Source organism: Neomonachus schauinslandi, chromosome 5 (genome assembly GCF_002201575.2).
Source record: "Neomonachus schauinslandi chromosome 5, ASM220157v2, whole genome shotgun sequence".
NCBI lineage: Eukaryota > Metazoa > Chordata > Mammalia > Carnivora > Phocidae > Neomonachus > Neomonachus schauinslandi.
Genome location: NC_058407.1, coordinates 21,557,367 through 21,579,519, shown reverse-complemented (window position 1 = coordinate 21,579,519; position 22,153 = coordinate 21,557,367). Strand labels below are relative to the sequence as shown.

The following is a 22,153-nucleotide window of genomic DNA, read 5'->3' as shown; positions in this document are numbered from 1 at the left end:
TAAATTAGCAAAAGAGAGAAACTCTGTGTTAAGTTACTGAGATAGTTAGGAGTTGCTTGTTATGGCACGATAACCTAACCTATCACGATTACTATAGAATATAGGCAGAATTTTTTTTATAAAGAGTAGAGATGCTTACTCTGAGTGGGGAAGAGAATGTGAAATACTACTCAATGCCTTTGACAGATGGCATTTTTTGACACAGTTCCCCATCTTTCCCTGCATCAGTGATCTTTATCAGGTATGTAACTTTGCAGTTTCTGCTCCTAATGGGGTGGGGTATACATTAGTCAACTTAAGCTACCATAACAAAATACCATAGATTGGGTGGCTTAAATAACATATTTATTTTCTCAGTTCTGGAAGCTGGAAGTCCAAGATCAGGATGCCAGGTCCTAGTAAGAGCTCTCTTCCTGGCTTGCAAATGGCCACCTTCTTGCTGCGTCTTCACATGGCAAGGTCAGGAGGAGTGAGAGGGAGAGTGCAAATGAACTCATGCCAGCCAGCCAGCCCTCTGGTGCCTCTTCTTTTAAGGGCATTAAACCCATTATGAGAATACACCTTTCAGATCTCATCTAAATCTATCTCCCAAAGACCCCATCTCCAAATACCATTATATTGGGGATTAGGGCTTCAACATAGGAATTTATTGGGGTGGGAGGGGGGACACAATTTAGTCCATAATAGCATATATTCTCCTTCCCCCTGGTTTGTGGTTTGGCCACATGACTTTCTCTGGCTAACAGAATGAGGCAGAGGTGACACTGTATGCCAGCTCCAAAGCCAGGCCTTATAAAGCTCCAATATGTTTCCACTTGCCCTCTGGCACCTCTATCACAGGCATGAGAAGAGTATGCTATGGCTAGATCACTCCAACAAGGAGGACAGAAAAACATAAAGTCTTATCAGCACAGCCAATCCATATTTTAACAACCTGCAGTGAGAAGCAGAGCCACCTAGCCACCAAGCTTTAACCACCCTGCTGACTGAGCCCAGGCTAAATTAGCAGATGCATGAATGATAATAAATGATAGTTCTTAATATAACATACAAACATGAGTCTGGGGGTACTCTGTTAGGAAACATTATTGTGGTAATAGGTAACTGATATAACATCTATACAATGTCTACAGGTAAATGGCCAAGGAGCACATCTGGCTCTTTAGGAAGAGCCTTAAGCTAACAAAGACATCAGGAAAATTAATTTGGACTTCACCAACTTTTTTCTTGAAATTCTTGTTTCTTTATTCACCTCTGCTGGTTCCTTGCAACAGCTCCTAAATTCAATTCCAATACTAGTCAGAAAGATTTGTGAAAACAACAGACGAGATGGAAGAAAGGAGGGAAAAAAAAACAGAATCATGTAGTATTACAAAAAGTATTAATTTCAAGAACGAAAATCAAGTACAATACAAAACACCAAAGACAATAAAATGAAGAAGTCCTTGGGTTTGGTAAGGAAGAAGTTGCTAGTTCATCAGAAAGCCATTTCTGGACACTAGAGAAACAGATACATGGGAATTAAGAAGAGAATAAACTGCTTATAGACTGAGACAGTGATTTCAGATAATTTAATTTAGAAGTTTAACAATGAAAAAAAGAAAGAAGGCAACCACTAGTCGGGCAGGAAATGGAACTCATTTCTTAATAGGGAAGACCTGGGCTATATTAGTTTTCCATTGCTATGTAACAAATTATCACAAACTTATTATATCTGTTTTGTAGGTCAGAAGTCCATGTGGGCTTAGCTGGGTTCTCTGCTTAGGGTCTCACAAGGACAAAATCCAGGTGTTGAACAGGCTGAGCTCTCATCTGGAGGATCTGGGGGAGGATCCACTTCTTTGCTAATTTGGGCTATTGGCAGAATTCAGCTCCATGCAGCTGTTAAGACTGAGGTCCCATTTCCTTGCTGGATATTAGCTGGAGGTTGCTCTCAACCCCTAGACGCTGCTCTCCCCACCCCTGCATATATTCTCTTCCATCTTCAAGCCAGCAACAATGCAATAGATCCTTTTTCATGTTTTCAAGCTCTGGCTTCCCTTTCTACTACCAGCTGAAAAACATTCTGCTTTTAAAGGGCTCATGTGATTATATTAGGTCTATTTGGATAATCTCTGTCTTAAGGTCAACGGATTAGTAACCTTAATTATATCTCAAAATCAAGGAAGTAACATCCAGCATATGCACAGTCCTAGGGATTATGGCAAGAAATCTTAGGAGGGCATTTTAGGATTCTGCCTATCATATATACATATTTAAAGTTAGAAAAAGATCCAAAAAACTAAAAGATCTTGAGGATTTTAAACATCAGAATCTTGTATTACACAAATTACCAATAATTAGGAAGGAATCAAGGAAAAATACACCATCCTAGCCTTAGCAAAAAAGGAGGATGTCTCTTCTTGGAGACTAAAAGAATGATAAAAGGGGAGACCGAGAGGCAAAAGACACCATTTATGCCAGCTATTTACTTTGCCAAATTTAGTGTCATTTTAATTTAGATACAAAGAGACATATTCTCATATTCTGGGTTCTCTGAAAAAGTTCTTCCAGATGGTTACACCTCCCTAGAGTGACAGCACCCAGTGTAGCTTTGCACATATTGGGAATTCAATTAAACACTGCTGACCATCTGATTGAGAATTCAGACTCTGGAGTAGCTGACTCAATACAAACATATGGCTTAGTTCCCATCAAAGGAAAAATCAAGCCACTGTATTCCCCCCTCTAACACTGCACCTCCTTTGCAATGTGGGAGAAAACAGAATTGAACTAATAAAAATAGACCATGTAAAAAAGATTAGGGAACAGGCAAACTGCAGAATATAAAATTTCTCTAATTTTATCATAAAGTCAGAATTCTTCAGCTAAGAATCAACACTAAGACATTTCCTTCTTAATTCAATTCAATCAAATCAATGCTTACTGAGCACTGCTTCAGGATATTTAAGATGAAGAAGACACAATCTGAGTGCAGGTTGCTAAGGGTTGAGGGATAAGTATACAAATGACTATAATGTGAGGGTGCACAATAGTTAAGTGTTAGAAATGAAGGGGAAAAAACAATATTAAACCACTTTAACTCTATAAAGAACCATATGAAGTATCTGTAGATAAGAAAAACAAAGGTTCAGGAAGGTTAAATACATTTTTTCAAGGTCATAAAGTATACAGTAGATTATAAATTCAAATATGGGACTGACTGACCCCAAAACTCACTCTCTCCCAAAGGAGGGATTAAATCATCTCTGGTTGGCTACCTGAATAAGGGTTTAGAGTAAGGTAGAAACTGTTAACAGTTTCTTAGAGAAGCAGTTATTTCAGGTGGAATGCAGAAAGATATATACAATTTTGAAAAGCAGAAAGGTAAAGTAAGAACAATTCCAGATGAAAGAGCATAAGACACAGAAGCAAGAAATATGGGTCAACATTTGGAGACAGTAAGTAGTTCAGATGATCTAAAACACAAACTCTTTACAAATAAATATAAAACTGGACACTGATGTGAGGGGCAATATGGAAAATTACTCTATATTTACTCTATAGTTAACGGGGGGAAAAAGGCAAGGAAGTCCAAAAGTGAGCTTGAATTAGGAAGGGCAAATTATCTCTATCCCACTCCCTCTGCCCTCTAGTCATAACGCTAGCAAACTATGTCCCACAGACCAAATCCAACCCACCAAAGGGTGGTGGTGGTGTTGCTGCTGTTGTCGTTACATAAATTAACCCACTTATTACAGGCAAGCAGTGTTTCAAAGGGTGGAGTACTAGTCTTTCAATTCCTTCAGTCTTCTGATGGAAGACTGTGCAAGCAGACATGTTGTGGGCCCAGGCACCACCAGCTACCATTTTCATGCAGGAAACACAGTGTCAGATCCCCACAGCTCATCTTTTCATCTTAGTTTTGCCACAGAAGGACCAAGTGTACTCAGCATGTTGGCTTATTTCAATGTTCTTCACCATTTTCCTGACAGAAGCACCATAACAAGTCCTGTATTTACTGATGATTCCAACTTCTTGGTGCATTTAGCCAGTCTCCACAAACTAGGACAGAACCCAGAGAGCACTCGCCACCTGTTTTTGTAAAGTTCTACTGGAACATGGCCATGTCCAGTCATTCATGAATTGTCGATGACTGCTTTCACCCTACAACAGCAAAAACCGTATGGCCCATAAAACCTGTAATATTTACTCTCTAGCCCTTAACAGAAAAAATATGCCATTTGCTCTAGGCTTATACCTCACAGGACTCTTTTAGTAGTTTGTTCTTATCTAAATATAAAGCTTATATGGATATTTCTTGATTGCTCAATTTCCAATATTGTAATTTTAATTCCTATTACAGAAATTGAGAATTTCGCTCTCTTACACCATCAGCCTTCCTCCCCACTCCCCTCTACACATGCTGTTCTCTCTCAGTATATGTTTAAATCAGTACTCAGTGTTTATACCATCATGAATACATAAATATTCTTTATTCCTGAGCCAGCTAATATAATGATTGTTTCCATAGTTATAAAAATATCTTTCTGAAGTTAATAATTACCATTTGTTTCATTTGCTTAGTTTTCCATTTACCTATTACTGTTTTTTTTCCAAGTCTAACACATTTGTCAAAAGTCAATTTTTTCCAAATGTTCAAACATACCAAACACTTCATTCTCCCAAATCCTTCCCATAGTCCTCCATTCTTTTTCTCCAATCTGGACTGGGTGCTCTCTCAGCCTAGTGAAGAGCTATTTTCAAGGAACCCTTTTCTCTGCCCTCCTGCAACAAATCCTTTGTTTTCTGCATCCTATGTCTTTCTCTTTATTGATTTCCTCCCTTGTTTTATGCAAGTTCATCTTCCAGAAGCTTTTTATGAAAGGACACATAAGACATAAATGTTTTAATCCTTCTGAGTCTTAGAATTTCTTTATTCTATACTATCTAATCAACAGTTTGTCTAAATAGAGAAACATAAGCTGAAAGTGATTTTCCTCCTAATTTTGAAAGCATTGCAACACTGTCTTCTATAATCTAGTGCTGCTGTTAAAAGTTTGATGTCATTCTGATTTCCATTCATCTCTGTATGACTTGTTTTTGTGTTTTCTTTTGTTTTATGCAACCTCCACAAAACTTTTAGAATTTTATTTTAATCCATAATGTTCTTAAATTTCAGAATGATGTGGCTTTGTGGTCTTTTCTCATTCATTATGCTGGATACCTGGGAAGGCTTTTGAGTCTAGAGACTTGTATCTTACAGTACTTGGAAATTTTCTTACAATATTTCTTTGATAATTCCATTCAGGTCTTTTCCTTGTGCTCTATCCATTGTCTGCTGCCACAATAATGATGCATTACAAACCATCCTAAAACTCAGTGGCTTCAAACAGTAACCATTTATAATTGTTCTGGACTCTACCAGTTGGCTAAGCAACTCTGCTGATCTTGGCTCAGTTTGTTTAGGCAGTTCTTTCTGGTCCTGGCTGGGCATCACACGCATATTTATGGTAGGCTGGTCAACAGCTGAATTAAAATGGCATTGGGTCAATCAGAGAAAGACATGTATCGTATGATCTCACTGGTATGAGGAATTCTTAATCTAAGGAAACAAACTGAGGGTTGCTGGAGTGGTGGGGGGGTGGGAGGGATGGGGTGGCTGGGTGATAGACATTGGGGAGGGTATGTGCTATGGTGAGCACTGTAAATTGTCTAAGACTGTTGAATCACAGACCTGTACCTCTGAAACAAATAATACATTATATGTTAAAAAAAAAAGAAGAAGAAGAAGATGATAGTAGGAAGGGAAAAATGGAGGGGGGTAAATTGGAGGGGGGAGACGAACCATGAGAGACTATGGACTCTGAGAAACAAACAGGGTTCTAAAGGGGAGGGGGGTGGGGGGATGGGTTAGCCTGGTGATGGATATTAAAGAGGGCACGTATTGAATGGAGCACTGGGTGTTATACGCAAACAATGAATCATGGAACACTACATCAAACACTAATGATGTAATGTATGGTGATTAACATAAAATAAAAAACAATACAGTGTTGGATGCAAAAAAAAAAAAATGGCATTGGGTAAGACAGGGCCCTGTTCCATCATGGTGAGCAGGTACTAAATCACAAAGGTCAAGGAAGAACAGGTTTTAAGAAAGAAAAGACAGTCAAAAATATCAAATGCTGAGAAACACGGAAAGATGAGGATGCAGGTACCATATGATTTGGTTATCAGGAAGATAACAATGAAGTTTAAGGTAGATGTTTCAATAGCATAAGAACACAAAAGTTAACGAGTATTTAGTAAAGTAGTATGCATAGGTTCTTCTTTTTCTCAAATAATCTGATGGTGAAGAGGAAGGGAAAAAGCCTGAGATGAGCAAGCAGAATACGGTAAAGTCAAGAAAAGGTTTCTTGGTTTTTTCAGTTTCTCGTTTAAGAAAAAGAGAAACCTGGGCAGGAATACAGAAGGAAAGTGACAATCTCTCCTTGATCAAACTCTTCTGAAGGCTCTTCTCAACTTTCTTTTCAACTAGGCCCTAACTTTTGGGCTTCCATGTTCATCTCTTCATTGCCCAGTTTCAGGAAGAATCCTGCTAGGTCCCCACAGTGACTACAATGCTAGAGAACTGCTCAGCAGATGTAAGGTAGGTGATGCCAGGTGATCAGGATAAAATACCAAAAATTAACAAAGCCTGGATTTTTATTAATTAAAGGATTTCTTTTCCTATTTCCTCTCTCTTCTGGTGTCTGACCTACTGTGCTCCCAGGCCCTTTGTCTGCCTTGACCATTGAGATGTTGCCTTTTTCCCCAGAAATGCTATGATACACTGGTCCTCAGATCCTCAATTCCCTCCTGACATCCACCTAAGAGACCTAAGACACTGTTACCTCCATCTGGTTCCAAAACTCCCTGGTTTGTTTCTCACCACAGAAAATGGAGAGACTTTGGGGCACCTGGGTGGCTCAGTTGGTTAAGCGGCTGCCTTCGGCTCAGGTCATGATCCCAGGGTCCTGGGATCGAGCCCCGCATCGGGCTCCCTGCTCGGCGGGGAGCCTGCTTCTCCCCCTCCCTCTGCCTGCCTCTCTGCCTACTTGTTCTCTCTCTCTCTCTGTCAAATAAATAAATAAAATCTTTTAAAAAAGAAGAGAAAAGAAAAGAAAATAGGGAGACTTTAATCCTTTGTTTTCTGGATTTTGACCTCTACAGAGTCTGGTCCCCGACCCAACCTGACCAATCTTAATCATCTATCTATTGCTCCCTACACCTCAGGGTGACAGTATAGTGTGATACTACACATCAGAGCAGCCTTTAAAAGACCTTCTCCTGTCTGTGGGGTCCCAGCATTTAATCTCTTCTTTCTGTAGTCACCTTAGGGGCTATTGCGTATCTCTAAAACAGCCATTTACAGGTTTTAAGAGCTCATTACATGGTCACTGAAAGAATACACGAAACTCATAACCTGGGCTTGCACTGCAAAGAACATACATTTAGGCTGACTGAATTCTGAGTTCTTTAATTCGGTCACCAAAGTATATAGTGAAGTACTCTGTTAGGCACTGGAGGGCAGAGAGATTTAAAAAAAAAAAAAAATGGTCCCTACCCTTACACAGCTTACAGCTTAGTATAGAAGTCAGATATGTAAATAAATAATTCATACATAAACTGATTACAGTCAGATTATCCCTATTCTATAGCTTAAAAAGAAAAATCCTTTCTCAGAATTGACAGAAATGACAGTCTTAAAATAAAAGAATACAGAGTGAATAAATGAGCAAATGAACAAGCAGATGGATAAATGAGAAACCAAATACCAAACTAGTAAAGCTTTTTTGGGGGGTTTTAGACAAGGCAGTAGGTATATCATGTAAATGAGACCTTCATTATTCTACAACATCTCCTTTTATTTTCCTTAAATGTCATTCTCACTATAAATGCTAATTAGTCTAGCATATATAACAAATCAATCTGGTACTAAAGTAATTCTATAACACAATACATGATAAAAAAAAAAAATCTTTGCTTCTCAGCTTTACAGATAATGGAGCTTCTAAACAGATCTAGACCACCAGACTGATACTAGGCTACAATGCAGCCTCCCCAGATGTTTATAGTGAGCATCCATCTAATTGGTCAGTATTTGTGCTTTACAGATTATTAAAGTCTGTCGTGTTTGATTGATACATTCTCTCAATTTTAGGCAACAGGAAGAGTTCCCAAGAAAAGACATCATAACTATCTTATACTCCCTCCAAAAGTATAGAAATACCAGTTACCAGTTCGCCAGCACAAGGGATCCACCTGATTGAACTGATTTTTCCTCTGTATAACACTTTGTTATTCGTTATATTAACTGATTCATAGTGCAGCTGTACTGAGATATCTGATGGTACAAAGGAGATTATCTTCATTCCTTATGAGATGGAATCAATCATATAGAACTGGGTTTGAACCTGAGCTCCATGAGGTGCTGTCTACATGACCTTGAGCAAGATATTTAACCTCTTTTAAATCTAAAGTATCCATGGGACTTTAACCACATGCAAATGGGGAAAATAATACCAATCTAAGTTTGCTGTGAGAATTGATGAGGAGATGATAAACCTATAAGACCAGCATACACTAGATGTTCAGTGAATACTAGCATTCCCTTTGAGTTATATTATCAAGCAAAATTATCTAACAACTCTTTCCCCTCGTTTTAATTTTCGTTAGCTCCCTCCACTTCATTATCTCTTCATCTTCATTTAGGTTCAAAGTTATTAAGAGCATGAACTTAATAATGCCTCTCCTGAAATATCTCCCAGACATTTCTGGAATCTATAGCAAAAAGAAAAGTTATGGTTCCAAATGGGCCTTTACCCTAAAAACTGCTTGCCTTTGTTTTAAAGTGCCTCCCCCAATCCCTACTCTGATAATTTTCCAGCACTGAGGAAAGAATATCGGCTTTTAAGTCAGGCAATTCTGAATTCCAAATCCAACTATGCTGCTTACTTAGTCAAGTAACTTACTTGTCCCAGTTACTCAATTTCTCTGTATCTCAATGTCCTGTAAACCACCTCAATATCCTATAAGCTACGGCAATAGGCACAGTGCCTAACAATAGTTGCTCTAACAAATGATTAAATATTTCTCAGCCCTGAGGTTACTAATCAAACCTATCTCTCAGTCAACAAATCCTCTCAAAGATACAGTCCAAAAAGATATAGCATGCCCTGTTCCAGTTATTCACTCATTTTGTTATTCAACAAATAATTTTTGGAATGCCTTATATGTTCAGGCATAAAATAGTAACATTTGTTTAGCACTTTAAAAGACAACTAAGACACGATTTCAGGCCTGAAGGACCTCAGGGTCTAGAGGGAAGGCAAACATGCAAATAATTACAATGCAGTATTCTAAGTGCTAGAAATAGAGATGTACCAGTGCAGGAATTCACAGAAGACAGAGATCAAGCAAGGCTTCCCAGAAGAAATGACTATGTTGGAGTTGAGTCTAGGAATATGAACAGGGCTTCACTGAGCACACAAGGGAAAGACATGTATTCCAAGGAGAGTAAGAGCAGAAAACCCATGATGCCTGCTGACAACTCCAAGTATAGGAATCAGGTATGGCTGGAGGATGCTGCTGCAGGGGACTGATGGGAAATGAGGCAGGTAGGAAGGAGCCAAATCATAAAAGGCTTCAAATGATATTCCAAAGTGTTTGGACTTTATTCTTTATGTACTAGAGAGCCACTGATTTGTAAGTCAGAGAATAAAAAGTTTTAGAATAATTCCTCTAAGGGCAGAGGAATGAATGGGTTAGAAGGGCTAATACTGGAAGCAGTGATACCAAATGGATGTAAGCGGGAAGGGAAGGAGTCAAGGATGGCTCCAGGGTTTCTAGCACAAACATACAGTGCACAGTAGCTCCATTAACACAAAGGAGTCCTACATGTGGCAGAGCAAACCAATGGGTAAAAATAATGAACATTTCAAGTTTCATAACTCCATCAAGGGGAAGATACTTAATAAACCACTGGCAAAAACGTGACTGCAGTGCAGGAGAGAGGACTAAATTAGAGATATAGATTTAGGATATATATTTGGGAGTAATAGTTTTTAAAACCAAGGAATATGCTTTTTAAAAGAAATAGAATTCCTCTAGACTTTTAAGCAATCTACTAATTAATAAAGACCTTTTCCTTACCTATAAAATTAATATATTTCCAAAATAATGGTTTCATGGCAAAACAAAATACAGCATGCTTCATCTTCTGAATAAACAAGCTGGTTTAATTTCTTGAGGAAACATTACTCATACTTGACACTGAACAGAGTCCAAATTCACTGAAGGAGTTAAGAAATTTCTAAAATCCCAGGAGCAATAAACCTCACCAGAGAATTTAGTCAAGAGCTTATTATAAAGGACTAAAAGTCAATGTCATACCAAAATTTTAAATAACATCATGCATCCCTTTATTTAATAAAATATTTCAAAATCAGGTCACAATTGACAGACACACTATCTTGGGCAGACAGGAGAGAGTAGATAAGCAGGGAAAATTTCCTTTTCTCTACTGAAGCATGTCCACCAACTGTCATATTTGGAAAACAGCCAAAATGAGCACTTTATTTGCAAAAAGAACAGGAAACTCTTGAAATATTAGCAAAATGTGTGGTATATAAATGTGGAATGTAAAGAATTAAGATTCACATTTATGGATGTTTGGAAATAATGCTTCTAAGACATAGATTAAAAGCACAAGCCCATCCAAGGTAATAAACTCTGAAAGCCAAAGGTAGAGCCCCTTGAATCCCTAGGGTAAGTGTCACCTTTATTTTCTAGTCTGTGACCATTTATCCAGGTTAAAGTTCCCATATACATTTCCAATACAGATATCTGGCCTCGTAAGTATTTTACCTGAATCAACCACTTAAATTGCCTTGAGAAAACCATGGTCAAACCATGTCTCTTTCTCTTAACCTTCTTTTCTTTATGTTTCCTAACGTTACTATTCCTCTTTTGTCACAGTATTTTCTAGTTTCTGGCTACATGGTTGACCAGTGAGAGGTGACACAGCTGAGTTGCTGAAGGAGAGAGCTGAACTATTAAGGAAGGAAATCAGAGAGAAAAGAGAGAGGGAACCTAGAAATGTTAACTAAAGAGGAAACAGGAAAACCTTAGACTTCTTCTGAATCTGTATAAGCTTGTAACCCTAGGTTAATGTTCTCAATTCAGATCAGGGCCCACAGTCGACTAAGAGTCACCAAGGGTTTTCTATATGGACTTCTCACTAATCTAAAATAAATACATATTTTTTTAAAAATGTAACAGTAGGAGTCTGGATAATGCCCAAAGCCAATAACAAGGGAAAAGAAAAGTGTAGGCATTCATTTTGAGTGACTTTACTATTTAGAAACTCCCTGGCAGTTACAACATTGCTCGCTACCAATGCCACTGTCACCTTGGATAAGGTGCCCAATTGTATCACACAGTATTCTGGCTCTTTTTTTTTTTTTAAGATTTTATTTACTTATTTGACAGAGAGAGGCACAGCGAAAGAGGGAACACAAGCAGGGGGAGTGGGAGAGGGAGAAGCAGGCTTCCCACCGAGCAGGGAGCCCAATGTGGGGCTCGATCCCAGGACCCTGGGATCATGACCTGAGCCGAAGGCAGACGCTCCCAGTATTCTGGTTCTTTAAAGAAGCATGACAGAGAGGAAGTGAGAAAGGCAAATTGAAGACAGATTTCTGGTTTGGGTGTATTCTCTCAAGAAGTTCACAAAATAGTCAAGGTGATAAAATTTTTTCTGCATGCCCCTTTCCTAAGATTTTGTCCCCATCTTTCCCCCAACCATGAGGTTAAGCCCAAAGAGATTCAGGAGCTCCTATTACATGCTACATGACCCTGTCCCCCTGATCCCTGCTGCCTTGATTCCTGGTCTTTCCAACTCCTGGCAGTTCAACTTTTCCTTGATCAAATATATATACACACACAAATACATACATACATACATATACATATATACATATGTATGTATGTATTTGTATAGTCCTATAAACCCCCATTTCAGTGTAAAGAGCAAGGAAGCAAGACTTCAGAGAAACGTCACATCAGACATGGATCTTCCACCACTCCTTTCCTCAACTCCTTTCTATCACAGAAACAATATATGGATTATATTGCTGAGAAAATAGCATCTGCCAATTCAAGATTCAAGAGTTTTGGAAGGACTGAAGGGAATAGGAACAGGCAGAATAGATACTCTGTGTGGTCCCTTGTTCTGCTAATGAAGTCCACAAACTGCAAAGTGTAAACCCAAGGATTCCTTAAAAATAGAAAGCCAAGGGGCGCCTGGGTGGCTCAGTCGGTTAAGTGTCTGCCTTTGGCTCAGGTCATGATCCCAGGGTCCTGGGACTGAGCTCCGCAGGAAGCCTGCTTCTCCTTCTGCCTCTGCCTGCCGCTACCCATGCTGGTGGTGAGCTCGCTCTCTCTCTCTCTCTCAAATAAATAAAACCTTAAAAAAAAAAAAAAGCCAAGCTACCAAAAGAAATACTGTGAAAAGGTCATATGTTGTTAGACGTGCTACTGATAATAAGAAAAGGTTAAGAGGGTTAAAAAAAAAAACAAACAAACCATAAGCAATGATCTCTTTAGATCCCCAGACGTTATCTTGCACACTAAGTATATTGTTTAAATCCAGGCCTGTTTGGCTCCCTTCTTGGGTAGTAAAGCTAAAATTCTGATCATCATTCCATTGAGCTTGTCTTCCCAGACCTAGAAAAGGAGAGCAGCAGCTGATAATACTGCCAGCTGCTTATTTTTTCCTGAATTTGGCATGAGAAGCCGAATGGTCTTTTAAAGTACAGAATATAACTGCAATGAATTATTTCTGCAATGTTCCCAAACTATTTTTTTCCAACTTTTTGCAAATAGGGAGGGTACTGTTCAGTGATATAAAATGCTTACTAAAGAGCTACCTGGAAATTTCTTTGCTCAGATTTATTTCTAGGAATTATGGATTCCTGGTGATAATTTAAAGTCTGGGAAATCCCCAGTATGAATTACTTATTGTCCTGGTTCATTTGGCACAATAAGCATTTTAATAAGACCTATGTAGATTTACCATATTTTAAAATACAGTTGGTCAATTTCCTGACATAATATTTTTATGACATCTTAAAAATCATAGTGGGGGGGCCGCCTGGGTGGCTCAGTCGGTTACGTGTCTGTCTTCAGCTTAGGTCATGATCTCAAGGTCCTGGGATCGAGCCCCGCATCGGGCTCCCTGCTGAGGAGCTTCTCCCTCTCCTTCTGTGCTCTCTTTCTCTCTCTCAAATATATAATTTAAAAAAAAATCATAGTGGGAATAACATATAACAAGAAAAACCTACTTGCTGAAATCTTTATCAAATTCTGCAAACTCAACTTCCTCAGTGAATGACCGTTCTTATCTCAGAGCTTTTATAACTTTTTTTTTGCATTATCATCATTTTACAAAAATTCTTGAGAATGCACTTCGCTGACAATTATGATACTCTCAGCTAAACAGAGCAAAAAATATGTAAAGACTTTCTCTCAATCTGGAGGCCTACTACATATCCATAGCAAAATACATGAAAGAAAAAGCTCATTTAAAAAAAATGCAACGTGCTGACCAACCTATCAAACTATCATCATCTCTCCTCCAAAATGCAGGAAGAAATAGAGTCCAGAAGAACTGCCACACAGTACTCAGGAGCTTTGGTCATAATCTTCACGTTAGCTAGAATTCTTAATTGCCCATAACCCAATTTTCTTCCAACACAAGGGAACAGCTATTGCTGAGATTTTTTACCATTATCATCATCATCACAGATAAAAAGAAGAGCAGTATGTTACTCTTTTCTTCCCCTTCCTCTTCCACTCTCTTTCTTCTTTTCCTTCCTCCTATTTCCCTTCTCTTCCTGAACAATTCAGTCTCTAGGGATGCCTGGGTGGCTCAGTCAGTTAAGCTTCTGCCTTCGGCTCAGGTCATGATCCTGGGGCCCAGGGATCAAGTCCCGCATCAGGTTCCCTTCTCAGCAGGGAGCCTACTTCTCCCTCTGCCTGCCACTCCCCCTGCTTGTGCGCATACTCTCTCTGACAAATAAATAAAATCTTTAAAAAAAATTTTTAAATAAAAAAATAGGGGTGCCTGGGTGGCTCAGTCGGTAAGCAACTGCATTCAGCTCAGGTCATGATCTCAGGGTCCTGGGATCGAGCCCCACATCGGCCTCCCTGCTCTGCGGGAAGCCCATTTCTCCCTCTCCCACTCCCCATGCTTGTGTTCCCTCTCTCGCTGTCTGTCAAATAAATAAATAAAATCTTTAAATTGTTTAAAAAAATTTTTTAAATAAAATAAAAAAATAATTCAGCCTCTAAAGCTATTAAGAAGGGCAGAAAAAAATAATCATCCACACCAGAAGGAAGAGGGAGGTTGCAGGGGCCTACAACCTGTCAGTGAAGCTGACAGAGCCCAAGCCAAGGAAGGAGATATGCATATTGGGGGCAGCTGAGTATGGGGTGTCAGTACCAAGCAAGTTGGAAAGGGCATCCCTATAAAGGGGTGCATGATGTGAGAGGGTTAGAGCCCCAGTAGGGTGAAAAGGGTATCCATGTGGTGGTGGCAGAGAGGAACATCTGAACATAGGGTGTCAAGAGTCCAAACAGTGTGAAGAGGGCATCCACGTGCAAGGGTGACCCAGTTCAGGGGGTTAGACCCCAAGCAAGATAAAAAGGGTATCCTTTGTAGATGTGAACTGGCATAAACAGTCAGAGACTGTAAATGGCAAGAAGGTATCAGTGTAGATCAGGCTAACGTGGGTAGCAGAGCCTGAGTTGGGTAATGAAGACACAGACTCAGGGGAGGGTATGGCGGTAGAGAGGTGGAGTGGTTGTATACAGGGGAATTTATCAAGTAAGTCTATTTACTAAAGAGAACAGAAGTCAAGTTTTTCACTACTGGAGCAAGAAGTTACAAATACAGGAAGGAAGAAACCAAAATGAATGCTGCCTGTGGAGTTGGACTGGAGTTAGACACATCATTGTAAACCCATGATTTTCAATAAATATAGGTAGATACAGATATAAATGCATATATTTCTGTGTATGAATATATTTTTTCACTAATGACCATACTTAATATCCAAATGTTAGCACCTACTTACCATTTTCCAATAAAAAGAACTTTGGCTTCTTAGAGAAATGGCTGATCCAGAACTGAGGCAGAGAAAGATGAGTCCTGGAACATTTTATGATGCCAAAATCAAGGAAATGCTCAAAGAATGACTCAGAAAAGCCAGACTTAAAGGACTTAAACTGGCTAAGTCTGGGACAATTTAAGCATCAAAAATTAACAATGACAGTAATACATTAAAACCCATGCAATAAAATAGCAAACCAGGAGTCCATACTTATATAAAGTTTGATGAAGAATGGGATATTCAGATAATTAGGTATACCTCGCCACAAAATAGTTATTACAAAGGGGAAAAGTAATTATCTAAATAGAAGTCTGACAGACACTATCATAAACAAGTGATTAAAGTGAACACAATAAGCAACAGTACAAATCAAAATCACACGCCACCTCGAGTATGCAGAGAAAGGGGAACCCTCCTAACACTGTTGGTGGGAATGCAAGCTGGTGCAGCCACTCTGGAAAACAGTACGGACGTTCCTCAAAAAGCTGAAGATAGAGCTACCCTACGACCCAGCAATTGCACTACTGGGTATTTACCCCAACAATACAAATACAGTGATCCGAAAGGGTACGTGCACCCCGATGTTTACAGCAGCAATGTCCACAATAGCCAAACTATGGAAAGAGCCAAGATGTCCGTCAACAGATGAATGGATAAAGATGTGTATAAGAGATATAGATATACATATATATAGATATATAGATATATAGATATACACAATGGAATATTATGCAGCCATCAAAAAACACGAAATCTTGCCATTTGCAACGATGAGGATGGAACTAGAGGGTATTATGCTAAGCGAAATAAGTCAATCAGAGAAAGACAAGTATCATATGATCTCACTGATATGAGAAATTCTTAATCTCAAGAAACAAACAGGGTTGCTGGAGTGGTGGGGGGTGGGAGGGATAAGGTGGCTGGGTGATAGATATTGGGGACGGTATGTAGTATGGTGAGTGCTGTGAATTGTGTAAGACTGTTGAATCACAGACCTGTACCTCTGAAACAAATAATACATTATATGTTAAAAAAAAAAAGAAGACAGTAGGAAGGGAAAAACGACGGGGGGAGGGGAATCAGAGGGAGAGACGAACCATGGGAGACTATGGACTCTAAGAAACAAACTGAGGGTTTTAGAGGGTTCCCTGCTCAGCAGGAAGCCTGCTTCTCTCTCTCCCACTCCCCCTGCTTGTGTTCCCTCTTTCGCTGTATCTCTCTCTGTCAAATAAATAAAATCTTTAAAAAAAAAAAAAAAAGCAAGATAAAGAAAATATCAATGATAAGCTTATTAGGAAACCATTAACCTTATGGATTATAGCACAGCATGCACAACTCTGGCAGAACACAATCTCTTTCTGCTCAAATTAGCTCTGTGAGAAATGTAGAAGATAACAAACTAATGCTAAATATCTGATGACCAGTACTACTCCTAAAAGTAGGCAGAAAAAAGTAATCACTATCTGGGATCAGAGGAAGACTAAGCAAATATATCACCCCCAGTGGCCTGTCTTGTTGCCTACACCATTAAAGATTTAACTTAAGACAATATACCTAAAGAAGTTACCTATTAAAATGCAAATATCCCATAGTTCACATCAAATAAAGATACTCATGAAATTTATACAATTATTCCTTGCACAGCCATAATACCTCAGTAATAACAACAAAAGCACACATTTGGAGTCCCTCCTACGTCATAAGCCATGTGCTAGATATTTTATATAAATTTTCTTTAATCCTTACAACTCTACAAGATAGATATCATCCTCACTTCTAAATCAGGAGACTGAGGTCCAAAGAAGTTAAATAACTTGCCCTGGGCCAAATGTCCATTCAATGGCAGAGTTTTCATTCAAACTCAAGACTCCTAACTTCTTCCATTACATTCTGTTGCTTCTTTCTACCATGCCATTTACTGTTCCTGAAAATGGAGACCTATGGCATGAGGGAATAAGATGCAATTTAGAAAACTTTTTATTTGTACAGGATAAAACTGAATGAGAATTCTGGGTTTCAGGTAAAAAAAAGGACAAAGAATGTCTCAGAACAAGAAAGGAACAAAAAGGCTTAGCAAAGAGACAAAGGAGAACAAAAACAAGGGTTGAGAAGGTCCTAAGGACAAAGTGCCTGGTTGCCTGGTTTTTCTACAAAGCCTAACACTAGATTTGACAAGATCCTTGAGTTAATAATGAAATCAGTTAAAACTAAGAGCTCAGATTTATTAGCTTGAACAGATGAATCATAAAATTAAATAAAAACTATGGTGAATACTGTATTTTCCGCCTTTTCATGGGAGGGAAGAAATGGGGAGAAATAAATCACACCCATCTGGAGACTTGGCATGCATGGACAAGTTATTAAACCACCTATGAAGACAACAGAAGTTAGATACCATTATGCACCCAAGAAATTCTGGATAAAACAGTTCCACCCTCTTTTAAAGTGAAAATGATGACTGACAAATATCCTAAAACACCTTCAGTTATTTTAACACTAAATCCAGTTTATCACTCATATGCTATCAAGAAACAAATGTAAACAAAATACTGCCCATAATGTGAAAGTATATGATGAGCACAAATAAAAATAATTGAAAATTATGTATGAACTAAAATATGTTACTAGGTAATTTTGTAGAAAATGTACTTTCTATTTGCATACTGGAAACATACTGGTATTTTCATATCTTAACCCAGGATAAACACTGATCCCTATGGAACAAGGAAGCAATATGGCACAATAAAAAGATATTTAGGGATCAGAAAGACCTGAATTGAATCTTGATTCTGTCACTTACTAGCTTTGTGACTTTGGGTAAGTTATTCAATTTTTCTGCTCTTTTACCCCATATATAAATATGAGGCTAATAATAAATATCTTTCAGGACTGTTGTGAAGACTGGATATAAAGCATGTAAAGCAACTGGCATAATATTTGGGACATTAATAATACTAGCAATTCCACTTCTAGAAATATATCCTAAGAATATAATTTTTGAAAAAGGTTGTTTGTATGACAATGTTCATCATAATACTATTATACTACTTATAATAATAAATACAATAAACATCATCCAAGTATCTACATTAAAAGAATATTTAAGTAAAGGTATATACACCAGATCAGTGGTTCTCACACTTTAGTGTATATAACAATTACCTAGGGAAGCTTATGAAATGCATATTCCCAAAACTTTTACTCAGAAATTCTAACCCAGTACGTCCAAGGTGAGACCAGGAAACTCCTACATTTAACAAACAACCACAGGCTTGATTCTGATATAGGAGATCTATGAAAATTCTGCATTAAATGGGATATTTTTCAAGATTTTATTTATTTGAGAGAGCAGACAGAGAGAGACAGAACATGAGCAGGGGTGAGGGACAAGGGAGAGGAACAAGCAAACTCCCCGCTGAGTAGGAAGCCTGATGCAGAGCTCCATCCCAGGACCCTGAGATCATGACCCAAGCCAAAGGCAGACACTTAACCAACTGAGCCACCCAGGCACACCTAAATGGGATATTTTAATGATGCCATTAAAAATATGATTATGAAGGCTTTGTAATAACACTGAAAAAGTTTATAATATACCGTTAAGTGGAAAATTCAGGATTCAAAATGTATGCTTTATCTAATAACAATTACACTAGCTCTTTCTCATCTTGCAAGATGGCAGGTGAAAAAGCTGAGAAGCCAGATACTGAGGAGAAGAAACCTGAAGCTAAGAAGGCTGATGCCGGTGGCAAGGCTAAGAAGGGTAACCCCAAGGCTAAAACACCAAAGAAGGGGAAGCCCCACTGCAGCCGAAACCCTGTCCTTGTCAGAGGAATCAGCAGATATTCCCGATCGGCTATGTATTCCAGAAAGGCCATGTACAAGAGGAAGTATTTGACAGCTAAATCCAGGGTTGAAAAGAAAAAGAAGGAGAGAGGCGCCTGGGTGGCTCAGTTGTTAAGCGTCCACCTTCGGCTCAGGTCATGATCTCAGGGTCCTGGGATCGAGCCCCACATCAGGCTCCCTGCTCGGCGGGAAGCCTGCTTCTCCCTCTCCCACTCCCCCTGCTTGTGTTCCCTCTCTCGCTGTGCCTCTCTCTGTCAAATAAATAAATAAAATCTTTAAAAAAAAAAAAAAAAGAAAGAAAAAGAAGGAGAAAGTTCTTGCTACTGTCACAAAAACCAGTTGGTGGTGACAAGAACGGTGGTACCCAAGTGGTTAAACTTCGAAAAATGCCTAGGTATTACTCTACTGAAGATGTGCCTCGAAAGCTGTTGAGCCATGGCAAAAAACCTTTCAGTCAGCACGTGAGAAAGCTGCGAGCTAGTATCACTCCCGGGACCATTTTGGTCATCCTCACTGGGCGCCACAGAGGCAAGAGGGTAGTTTTCCTGAAGCAACTGAGCAGTGGCTTGCTACTTGTGACCGGACCTCTGTCCTTCAATTGAGTTCCTCTGTGTAGAACACACCAGAAATTCGTCATTGCTACTTCTACCAAAATTGATATCAGCAGTGTGAAAATCCCCAAACATCTCACTGATGCTTACTTCAAGAAGAAGCTGTGTAAGCCCAGACACCAGGAGGGTGAGATCTTCGACACCGAGAAAGAGAAATACGAGATTACAGAGCAGTGCAAGGTTGATCAGAAAGTTGTGGACTCTCAAATTCTGCCAAAAATCAAAGCTGTTCCTCAGCTTCAGGGCTACCTCTGCTCTGTTTTCTCTCACAAGTGGAGTTTACCCTCACAAATTGGTGTTCTAAATTTCTTACAAAGAACATAATTAAATAACTGATCCATTAAAAAAAAATACACTAAACATACATAGGAACAAATGGGTCTTAGCAATAGAATTAGGGGTGATTTTTTTCATCTTTTACCTAATTATTTGAAGGAGTCATGTTATCATCATAAATGAATACGTAACATATCAAAAATTAGAGGGGGAAAAAAAGTCAATGGATCACCATGCTCTTCAGGATTAAGTTAAAACTCCTTAGGATAGCACACAAGTCCTTCAATCTCCAGACTTGCCTCTTATCCATGTTCTATACCAAACTACTTATAATACTCCAAATTATAACCTACATTTTCACATACTATTATTGAATATATTATTCCTTTTCTGGAAAAGCCCTTCCCTTAAACGGTCAGCCTGGCAAACTCCCATTCATCCAATAAAATTCAAGACACACCTCTTCTCTCAAGTTTCCCTTGACTACTCCTCCTAGATAGAATTAAGGAAGACTTCTTGCTCTTCACATTCCTGTTGCATTATTTGGTACTTCCATTACAGTAAATATCACACTGTACTTTAACTCTTTGTTGACATACCTGTCATTATTCTACAAATACCTGGGGTTAGGTAGAGATGATCTCATTCAATTTTAGAATCCACAAGGTACTCAAGAAATATTTGTGAAAATAATGAGAGATCATTCTTTGTTATCATTGTTCTTGGATGTCAGTTCCCTATGATATCCTGACTGAGTTGTTGGGTTAGTTGGAGAGTGGCTGGTTCACTGATTAATAAGACTTGGTCTAAATATACCCAAATATATAGCATAAAACATACCAGTGGGAAAACTTATATGAATACTTTAACCATTATTCATAATTCTTCACCTTCTCTGATTATGTCTTCAAAGCTTCTATCAAACTTCAGAGTGACAGATCACTCTGGTCACTAGCCAAAGCAAATAAACAGGAAGCAACTCTGTCCTAGAGTACCCCACTGCTAGAATTCACCGTGCCAAAGAACACCTCTGCATAATTCCTGCTGCTCCTCCCAAACACACTCCCACTCACTCCCATGTCCCATACTAACAGTGAAATAGTTATACAAAATAGGGATAATTCTGTAAGTAAATGTAGCAGTTTTTTAGTATATTCAAAACATAAGATACTATATTTAGCATATTTATATGGTACATAAAACATTTTAAATGCAGATTAGTAACTAGAGGTACCAAACAAGGACTCAAAGTGGTTAAATAGTAATTTAGGCCAAAAAAAAGAAAAGAAAAAAAAGAAAAGTTTAATGAGGAAGAATGAAATTGGGATCCTGGGGTCATAACTTCAAATGCCTTTCCTGTACAGTAAAACATTTATGGAATAACCTAGGTACTGAAGTTTTAAATAACAAGAAAATGCATTTAAAAGAATTTAAATCTCAAACCGCATTAGATGTCAAAGCTCGTATACAATTCTATTCCATATACTTGTCATCTGTGATTATATAATAAATACGTACATCTAAGGAATAACTTCTGGAATAGGCAAACAACATACCACAAGCTGATATCTAAGACGGGTGTGTTACTATACTAGATATCAATAAAAAGTTCTAGGGATGAAATAAATAGCAAAAAGAAAAGGCTTTTCCAGCACCAGCCCTATGCCATCCCATTTCTCATGTCTCCAGTCAAATCCCTTTCTCTTTTGACAGCATCAGCCTCATAAGAAGTAAAAATAAATGACTACCTTTAACCAACCCCTCTTGCAAATCTGGCAAAATTCACTCCATCAGCTCTGCTAACAAGAGCTCCAAAGCATTACTATTTGGGCCTAAAGTTTTGTTTGCTCTTTAAGTGAAAATACTAAAAGAATTTCCTCTTCCTAAAAGCCTCTCCCAATCAATCACACTTCAACTCCCACAAATAGTAGTATTTGGAGGTAGGGTAAAGTTAGGTAAGTTATAAAAGCACTGATCCATGAAGTTAGAGGAGAAATTAACACTGAGGTAGGCAAGAAACTAGACATGAGGAATGCAAACGCTATAAACTCTTTCATTTTAAAGGTCCAATATTTGTTCTTCCTTTTTTTTTTTAAATTTTATTTTATTATGTTAGTCACCATACATTAGTTTTTGATGTAGTGATCCATGATTCATTGTTTGTGTATAATACCCAGTGCTCCATGCAGTACGTGCCCTCTTTAATACCCATCACCAGGCAAACCCATC

At 38.5% G+C, this 22,153-nt stretch overlaps 1 protein-coding gene and 1 pseudogene across 5 annotated transcripts in view; one reads left to right on the top strand and one right to left on the bottom strand.

Annotated features, from left to right (window-relative positions):
* ANKS1B (ankyrin repeat and sterile alpha motif domain containing 1B) overlaps window positions 1-22,153 on the bottom strand; it is a 1,116,839-nt gene that overhangs the window by 1,086,842 nt on the left and 7,844 nt on the right. The window lies entirely within an intron of this gene.
* LOC110578128 lies at window positions 18,867-19,952 on the top strand (annotated as a pseudogene).